The sequence below is a fragment of the Esox lucius genome, chromosome 11 (assembly GCF_011004845.1).
Source record: "Esox lucius isolate fEsoLuc1 chromosome 11, fEsoLuc1.pri, whole genome shotgun sequence".
Taxonomy (NCBI): domain Eukaryota; kingdom Metazoa; phylum Chordata; class Actinopteri; order Esociformes; family Esocidae; genus Esox; species Esox lucius.
In genome coordinates this window covers 51,905,942-51,913,406 of record NC_047579.1, presented here as the reverse complement: position 1 = coordinate 51,913,406, position 7,465 = coordinate 51,905,942, and the positions used below count along the sequence as shown (strand labels likewise).

The 7,465-nt window shown below is 42.2% G+C and overlaps 1 protein-coding gene across 3 annotated transcripts in view; it reads left to right on the top strand.

Moving 5' to 3' along the window:
- The first annotated feature begins 2,154 nt into the window (after nucleotides 1-2,154).
- The window catches only part of traf7 (TNF receptor-associated factor 7), a 20,333-nt gene continuing 15,022 nt past the window's right edge, over nucleotides 2,155-7,465 (top strand). For 2 of the 3 annotated variants that reach the window (XM_034295027.1, XM_034295026.1), the window contains exon 1: nucleotides 2,155-2,433. The gene's annotated coding sequence lies outside the window, so the exon portion shown is untranslated. The remainder of the gene's footprint in view (nucleotides 2,434-7,465) is intronic. The other variant, XM_034295028.1, reaches the window with a different exon arrangement.

Sequence of the window (7,465 nt, the reverse complement as noted above, 5' to 3'; positions counted from 1 at the left end):
GCAAGATCTCAACTCGTGGGGCATCAATGATCATGAGGAAGGTGAGGGATCAACCCAGAACTACATGGCAGGACCTGGTCAATGACCTGAAGAGAGCTTCGACCACAGCCTCAAAGAAAACCATTAGTAACACACTACGCCGTCATGGATTACAATCCTGCACGCAAGGTCCCCCTGCTCAAGCCAACACATATCCAGGCCCGTCTGAAGTTTGCCAATGACCATCTGGATGATCCAGAGGAGGAATGGGAGTCTGTGGTCTGATGAGACAAAAATAGAGCTTTTTGGTCTAAACTCCACTTGCCTTGTTTGGAGGAAAAAGAAGGATGAGTACAACCCCAAGAACACCATCCCAACCGTGAAGCCTGGAGGTGGAAACATCATTCTGTGGGGTTGCTTTTCTGCAAAGGGGACAGGACGACTGCACCGTATTGAGGGGAGGATGGATGGGGCCATGTATTGCGAGATCTTGGCCAACAACCTCCTCAGTAAGAGCATGAAGATGGGTCATGGCTGGGTCTTCCAGCATGACAACGACCCGAAACACACAGCCCGGCCAACTAAGGAGTGGCTCCGTAAGAAGCATCTCAAGGTCCTGGAGTGGCCTAGCCAGTCTCCAGACCTGAACCCAATAGAAAATCTTTGGAGGGAGCTGAAAGTTCGTATTCCCCAGCAACAGCCCCGAAACGTGAAGGATCTGGAGAAGGTCTGTATGGAGGAGCTGGCCAAAATCCCTGCTGCAGCGTGTGCAAACCTGTCAAGAACTACAGGAAACGTATGATCTCTGTAATTGCAAAGGTTTCTGTACCAAATATTAAGTTCTGCTTTTCTGATGTATCAAATATGTCATGCAATAAAATGCAAATTAATTACTTAAAAATCATACAATGTGATTTTCTGGATTTTTTTTTTAGATTCTGTCACTATATTTCATTGAAAATAGTACAAAGCCAACATACCAATTGTTGAAATTGAGACATTTTATAGTTTTATGAAAAATACATTCCCACTTTGAATTTGATGCCAGCAAGAAACAATAACATTTCTCAGGTTCAACATTTGATATGTTGTCTTTTAACTATTTTCTATTGAAGATAAGGTTTAAATTATTTACATTGTTGCATTCTGTTTTTATTTACATTTTACAGTATCCCAACTTTTTTGGAAACTGGGTTTTACATGTTCATTATGTTCATAATTCAAAACAAAAAAAAATTTTTTTCATCAATACTTTTTTATGGACATGGCAGGTAGCCTACATATCCACTATTCTCTTCTTTAATATTACAAAAAGGTCATGAATAAAACCAGAATACAATTATTTTCGTATTTGTCTGAAATTTCAGTCATTGTTTTCCCCCTCCGATGTTTTTTTTTTTACATGTATATACCTCTAACTTTCATCATGTGCACATCCAGTTCGACTTGTCTAATTATTGTTGGGCTGTTTTCCAAATTGTTAGCAGAATGTTAATAATTAAAAACACTAAAAGGCAAAAATAGCTAAAATGGACACTGAACCTGTTTCTTAGCATCCCTCTGCTCCGGGATAGAGCTGGTTAAACAGTGCCCTCTACTGCCCTGCAGGTCACATCGCAGGACAGACGCACAACATCAAAATGGAGGTTATTATGTACACTTAAAATCAGAATCATTTTGAATTGCTCAGTAAATGTAACCATAAGCTGACTACATTACCTGGTTTATTGCTGCTGCTAGTGGTAGACAACATATCGGGACAGAATTTTAAAAAACCTACGCAAAGTTAACTAACAGCCATAAAGAGGGCACTTCTGATAGTCCGTCGGTCACCAGGCATCATCTACCCATCTGTCTGCCGGTCTGACGTCCTATACATATCTCCCAATCACTTATCGGTCTTACCTGTCTCCCTACTGCCTGTCTGTCTGTCTTTCTGTCTGTCGGTGAAATAGCATATGCGACAAGTGGTATAATTTGTCGTAGTGTGATGATTGTGAGCTGCACCACTGTATGGCCGGTACTATAAAATTCTAATTCTGATCAGCTATAGGTGAGTGGACACGCACGCCCCTCTCACGTTGTCTCCCTGGTCACACCATCACGCACGTGCCCACATATCGACCACAGCATCTGCTGATGCTGTCGCAGCAGTGGCTCGCGTTCTGCTCGAACCAATCACAGATCAAATTTTGGCAAAATGTGGATACATTTGTGAGCGCTCCATTTACAGTTGGTTATGGAATGTAGTGGCACAAAATAGTCCAATTACATTCCTACGGAACAGGACTGCACGTATTGTAGTCCGTTTGGAAATGGTAATCCATAGGAAATGGGGACTTTCACAAACCTCCGTTACTACAACGCCCACAACCCACTGTGTGATTCTTTGAGGCGTGAGAGAGAAAGGAAGAGAAGATTTTCAACTGCAGAGTTGTACGGTTGAGCAGAATGGTAAGATCATCAAGACTCATGAATTGTAATTAGCCTAATGTGCCAAATCTTTGTATTATTGGTAAAATATTAATAATAGTATCTGTTTTGTTGTAGGTTGTTTTGACATGTACCCACGCCAATTGCAGCGTTAGCCCAGCAACAAACTAGCTAGCTACGTGCTAACTAGTTTTTTTCAGCTAGCCAACTATTCAGAATAGCAGTGATTGCTAATTAGCTAGCTGCAGTTCGATTTTCCTAGTTTGAGTTGCCAGCTGGTTGTTTGGTAAAGTAACTGTATCTAGCCAAGTCTACATCTAATGTTCACGAACTAGTTACGTTTAAACTGATAATTGATGTCATATACTCCATAGCTGCAGTTAATCTAACGTGGCTAGCTGTTTTTGCAGTACGGTTGGTAGACAACGTTATGTTTAAGTAGTCACTCTTGTATTAATATAGTTACTAACTAGAATACGCACCATAATTCACAGCATTATTACATGAAAATGTTATGCTTGCATGCCGTGTAGCTACCTAGCGGATCGATAATATCTGTAAAAAAAACTTCTTATATGAACGGCTCGTTTTTCACTTCATATATTTCTGCCAAGTGCCTCTAACATTTAATAATGGGTTAACTAGTTGGTTAAATCAGACCCCTTCTCCGCCCCCTCTCTCTTCCGTGGAAATAACCTACTGACGTAGCGCTGGGATTAGTAATTCCGGGCAGTTCGATTGGCTAATTCAGCTTTTTATGACCATTCGAGGTGACGGTCCGCATGCCTTTCTGTTTACATCATGAGTCCTGGCGGCGAGAGCGAAGCAGATGGTTACGCGAGCAGTGCTTGTGCTCTGTAGGAACTCGACTTCTCTATCCAGTTCGGTCACTTGCTTGTCGGCGTAGTTCACATACAGCTGCTATATTGGACAAGGAAAATACCAGATATCAAAACTATATCCATAGTTTTTGTGATATAATAAGGTAATAGACAGGACTCCAAACACAACGTAGACCTAATCCACATGTCATGCCCAATTTCCCACAGGGGAATCCCCATCCAGACCTGTACAGTTTTGATTGATATCTAAAGTGCCTGTTTAGTTCACATAAGCTGCTCTTGATTTAGCTTTAGGGTTTAGGCCCTGAGGTGTACAGTGTTATGTATATTGTTGCTTTATTGTTATTTTCTGTCTAGCTATATTTTTACTTATATACTCTTCTTAACTCTCATTACGTAGTTGTCGGTGCCATGTCACAATTTCATTGTATATGATGATGCTGTGTTGTTCGTTGCATTTGACAAATAAACCTTAACTAGAGGGCCTGAGGGTTTAGGGCCTGAGGGTTTAGGGCCTGAGGGTTTAGGGCCTGAGGGTTTAGGGCCTGTGGATTCAGAGCCTCTGGCTATAGGGTTTAGGGCCTGTGGGTTTTGGGCCTGTGTGTGTATAGGGTTTTGGGCCTGTGTGTATAGGGTTATGGGCCTGTGGGTTTAGGGCCTGTGTGTATAGGGTTTAGGGCCTGTGGGTTTAGGGTTTAGGGCCTGTGGGTATAGGGCCTGTGTGTATAGGGTTTAGGGCCTGTGTGTATAGGGTTTAGGGCCTGTGTGTATAGGGCCTGTGGGTATAGGGCCTGTGTGTATAGGGTTTAGGCCTGTGGGTATAGGGCCTGTGGGTATAGGGCCTGTGGGTATAGGGTTTAGGGCCTGTGGGTTTAGGGCCTGTGTGTATAGGGTTTAGGGCCTGTGGGTTTAGGGTTTAGGGCCTGTGGGTTTAGGGTTTAGGGCCTGTGGGTATAGGGCCTGTGGGTTTAGGGTTTAGGGCCTGTGTGTATAGGGTTTAGGGCCTGTGTGTATAGGGTTTAGGGCCTGTGTATATAGGGTTTAGGGCCTGTGTGTATAGGGTTTAGGGCCTGTGGGTTTAGGGTTTAGGGCCTGTGTGTATAGGGTTTAGGGCCTGTGTGTATAGGGTTTAGGGCCTGTGTGTATAGGGTTTAGGGCCTGTGTGTATAGGGTTTTGGGCCTGTGGGTTTTGGGCCTGTGTGTATAGGGCCTGTGGGTTTTGGGCCTGTGTGTATAGGGTTTAGGGCCTGTGTGTATAGGGTTTAGGGCCTGTGTGTATAGGGTTTAGGGCCTGTGTGTATAGGGTTTAGGGCCTGTGTGTATAGGGTTTAGGGCCTGTGTGTATAGGGTTTAGGGCCTGTGTGTATAGGGTTTAGGGCCTGTGTGTATAGGGTTTAGGGCCTGTGTGTATAGGGCCTGTGGGTTTTGGGCCTGTGTGTATAGGGTTTTGGGCCTGTGGGTTTTGGGCCTGTGTGTATAGGGTTTTGGGCCTGTGGGTTTAGGGTTTTGGGCCTGTGGGTTTAGGGTTTAGGGTCTGAGGATGTAGTGTTTAGTGGCGGTCTTCTTGGCGGTTTGAGTCCAGGGATTGAAGCTTCAGATCAGTATCTGAAATGTTGCTTAAGTGAAAATATCCTTAAGACAGTTAACCCAGCTGACTATATTGGAAAGTTCATGAAAACCTGAGGTAGGATCTTCAAGTAATAACTATATGTAGAAAAGAAGAGATGCATTCCTTGTGTTTTTTCCATAGTGCATTTTTGTAGTGTTGTTCTTGGCTTGTGAGCACTGTGTTACTGAAGGTCCTACCTACGTTTATACAAGTGAATTCCTCTATGGAGCAACATCGGTCTGTGGACCTGGAATTGTGAAATGCTGCAAGTTCTTTCCACAAACCTGTGAAGGTTTAAATGGAGGTAGAACTATTTGATGCTCTGTTGGCAAAGGCGAGCAGAGCATCAAAAACAGACAGGACAGATGTGTGGGAGATGTATTATGGTCTTATTATTTTCTCAAAACGTACATTCTTGTGAGTCTTTCTTTATACCGAGTGCCTTGCAATAATTGGTTGTAGTAAATCAAATGTAACAACAGTTCAAGTTCCCAGTTTCACCAGAAAGGCAGACCATATTTGGTGAAACTTCCAGATGGTGAACTAACTCTCCCGTGACCTCAGTATAAGAACACTAAATAGGGCCGTCTTTATTGAGAAAACAATTTAATTTCAGAACAACCTGAACAACGGATTAATTCTATGATAACAGATGAAGTCACTGTACATTTCACCATTTGAAGGGAATAGGTCAGAATGGAATTTAAAGCGTGAATGTTTAAATATTTATAGAGGCACATTCAGCCCATTAGTGACAAATTAGGACCTTTTGTTGTAGGCCTATTAAGGGTGCGCCACTCTCTTGAATAACTATAACCTTAGGCAAGACACCCAACCTCTGCGTTCTGTGCAGTTGTGATTCGCTGGAGTTTAGACAAGACTGTTGTTGTAATGAAAATGTTTTGCTTCCTGTTTTTTCCGTGCTTTTCTCAGAGATTGACATATGGGCCAATCGGAGAGCCTATGGTTGAAACTCAAATGGCATACTACACACTACAACTATGTCCTTTGCGGATGATTGTGAAATACATACTGTTTATGTAGTAAACTAGTGTCAACATTAGAACATTTTGTCACACATTGACATCATGCCAAGTTTGAATATTTAGCTAGACACCATTAAGCGTTGTGTTGAACTGACTAACGTTTCTTATTAAGTTTACTACCACCACAAATAGCATCTACGAGATGTATGGCTTTTGCCATTGGCTGTTTTAATAGCTTATAAGCCAGTAATACTAGGATCTTGCTGCTTGGAATAGTCATAAGAATTGCGCAATTTGCTAGCGAGCATGAAGACGAACTTTACACTGCCAAAGCTATTTCATTACATTGCACACCAATGTTACAATATCCATCAATATGGTGTACGATACCTGACTTTCGTCAGATGAAAAGAAAAGAATCATGGAACCCCCTCTTTTACTGCGCCAGGGGTTGTGGTCTATATTACCCCAGAAAGCATGCACAGGTGCATACTTCAAAAATCCACCAGGAATAGTAGCCCATCCGGGAACATTTGGCATACTATTTTCAGCATACTATGGTTTAAGACATACTAATGTTGTCTCATACTATATTGTATGCAAGTATGCGATCTGAGATTCAGCTTGTGTCTCTCTGTGACAGCCTGTGTGTGTCTCTCTCTCTGATTGTATGTCCGTAAGGTTATGGCAGGTTGTCACATTTGGCTGCAGTTGGGTTTTTCTCCTAATTTTCTTTATCTGGTAGTCTCAATTTTTTTTTATATTTCTTATGCATTTTGGGTAATATATTGTCTCTAATTTCTTTATATTGGTCACAATGTAATACAAAGTGCAGCTCTGTCTCCACCTCTAACTGAGGGCACAGTGTGCATACCCGTCCCTGGGCAGCCAGGTCTGTCTGTCTGTCTGTGTCTAAGGCGAGGCTGTGCTCACTGAGTCTGTATTTCAATGTCTTTCTCAGTGTCTTATCAGACAGTGTTCCGGTAGGCTGCCAATGTGTACTGTCCATTTAGATCCAAATAGCATTCAAGTTTACTTGGTGTTTTTATTACATTTCTCCAGTGATAGATAGATATTTTATTTTGTGATGATTTGTTTGGGCCAGATTGCCTGAGTACTGCTGTCTTGATGCTTGGTGTGGTTAAGTGAACTAAGCTTCAGGACTAGCTGGTTGATGGGACCTGTTGCGTGTTCTCTTGGCTAAACCAGCGCTTGGATTCGGGGTCACTTTGTTCCAAATCAATGTGATATTTTAGTGTCCTTTTCTGAATATTACTAAGGAAGGGAAGTTGGCATAATTAAGCTCTGCAAAGATCATTTAGAGTTTTCCTCTGTACTTGGAGGATGTTCTTGCAGAGTTCAGTATGTAACATTTCTATAGGGTGTTTATCCCATTTATCAAAGTCTTGATTGATAAGGGGACCTCACACCTCACTATCGTACAGTGCAATTGGCTCTATGATTGACTTGGATATTTGTAACCATGTTTTAGGTGGTATGGTGAATTGGACAGATCTTTTTATGGCATAAAAAGCCCATGTAGCCTTGTCCCTCAGCTCATTAACAGATGCATTGAAATTAGCTGTGGAACATATTTTTGTGCATGTAGGTATGTG